This window comes from Mus caroli, chromosome 13, assembly GCF_900094665.2.
Source record: "Mus caroli chromosome 13, CAROLI_EIJ_v1.1, whole genome shotgun sequence".
NCBI lineage: Eukaryota > Metazoa > Chordata > Mammalia > Rodentia > Muridae > Mus > Mus caroli.
The window spans coordinates 2,263,878-2,265,810 of NC_034582.1; the positions used below are offsets into that span (position 1 = coordinate 2,263,878).

The 1,933-nt window shown below is 38.3% G+C and overlaps 1 non-coding gene across 1 annotated transcript; it reads left to right on the top strand.

Annotated features, from left to right (window-relative positions):
- The first annotated feature begins 310 nt into the window (after window positions 1-310).
- LOC115029132 lies at window positions 311-453 on the top strand. Its single transcript, XR_003834703.1, has one exon. It is a non-coding gene; the product is annotated as a small nucleolar RNA SNORA48 (small nucleolar RNA).
- The last annotated feature ends 1,480 nt before the right edge of the window (window positions 454-1,933 follow it).

Below are 1,933 nucleotides of genomic sequence, written 5' to 3' on the forward strand. Positions count from 1 at the left end.
TTCTGAATAATATCATGTATTTTATACACACAGTGTTTTGCGGATGAAGACATTACAAGTTTATTTGTAAGATTCATTTCAAAAGATACATATTAGTACATATGTTTCTCTTTCTAACACCTCAGCATAGAGCTATGGCCAGATATAACAGCATGAATATGTAATCCTAGCAGTAACGAGTCTGTAATTATTTGACCATAAACAAGAGCCAAGAACCTAAATACCAATAATAACTTTGGGACTTCAAAGTCTTTGCCCCACAGAAAGAAAGTTTATTTATAAGTTAGCCTTGGTAGATACACACAATCATCACCCCTGGCAATGGGCAAAGAGATATCTTGTTGGCAGTGATGTTCTTCTATCAGTCAGGGCAGAGCAGACATCAGTTCTTTGTTCATCCTAGATTGATGCCTGTCTTGGTGGCCAGAGCTCTTTTATAACTAGGACACATAAAATCAAATCATATCAAATCCAGGCAGCAGCACAGCATGGGAGGAGGAAGACAGACAGACCTGTGTTCTACCATGCCACACTGTGCAGGTGAGAAAAATGCCCATGGACCTGCCCTCCTACCCACAGGACACTGATTTTTTTGATGAATAATTTTGTCTTTTTCTCGTGCCTGAGCTGGGTCCTGTTAGAGGCACAATCCTATCTTGATGGAATCTAGTTTGTCTGCTTTGTTTCTCTGCTTGAGAAGAAAAAGGAACACAGTGAGGAGAGTAAAGTCAATGGAGTTAGAGGGTGCATGCTCCTAAAGGCTAACACTTTGAAGAAGCACAGCAAACTGAATTTCTTGAAGAAAGTTGGTTGACAATTTCTCATTAATAGCTAAAGATCAAAAATAGACTATAAGAAGGAAAACATGAAGAAAAAAAGAGAGAATAAGTATTTACTTGAGCATAGTACAACTTATCAGAGGATAACTGTAGGCCTGAGTCCAATGTGCTAAGTAGAAAGAATATACTCTCTCAGTTGCTTCCTTTCTATACATTCCTCAAGTATCCAATAGGGATGACTTTGTTTGCTCTTCTGGGTCTTGGCCAATGCATTCAACTTCTCTTTTTCCTATTTAGATACAAGTAAAAGAGTCTGCAATGGCTGTGTTCTCACGAAATCCTGAATAAGCAAGCAAAGCATGATGATATCAGGGACAGGGTCTATACAAACTGACACCATGCCATGTCACGTCTCAGAATAATGATCTCAAGCATCTCCTAAAAACAAATTGCAGCACTAAGATGGATACTAATTTCCCAAGGCCTTTAAAAATAACAACTTCTCAACTTCTGGGGCCTGATCATCTTCTACTTGTTTCCGTAAAAATGGGAAGCAGCTTTGTGTAAATATAAGGATACACTTGTGAGTCATGATGGCCAGACACAAGTGTCCTACCCATCTCTCCATAGTTATATATCTATAAATCCACCTATGACCCACAGTGAAGAAATATTAGCCCTGCAAGTGATCAGAACTGGCAAGAAAGTATGAAATATCTTTTCCTGAGGCTCTGGAAGCATAAAGCAATAGTCCTTTTAAACTGATGAAGAAATCACACTTAATACATTTAGTCAGTGTTGTGTGGATTAACATTCTCTGATTCATACAGATTAAATTCCCGTAACATGGCTGACCCTCTACAGCTAGCTCTTTGACTCAGAGAAAGGTTCACTACTAGAGTAACCACATTACAAAGCCCAAATGCTTCTCTTTTTGATCTATTCTAGATTAAGTTGCATTTCTATCACATAGCTCCAAGACCCCCAATTAGCACCCTGTGATTTTTTTTTATGAAACAGCATGTTGTAGAAATCACATAATAACAAAAACTACAGGCAATTTTCACAGAAGGTCAATATCAGTCATGCAAAAAGGACTCTTATCCATTTACCACTTCTTGAATTCACGCACACAGGAAATCAGTGCCCTGTTT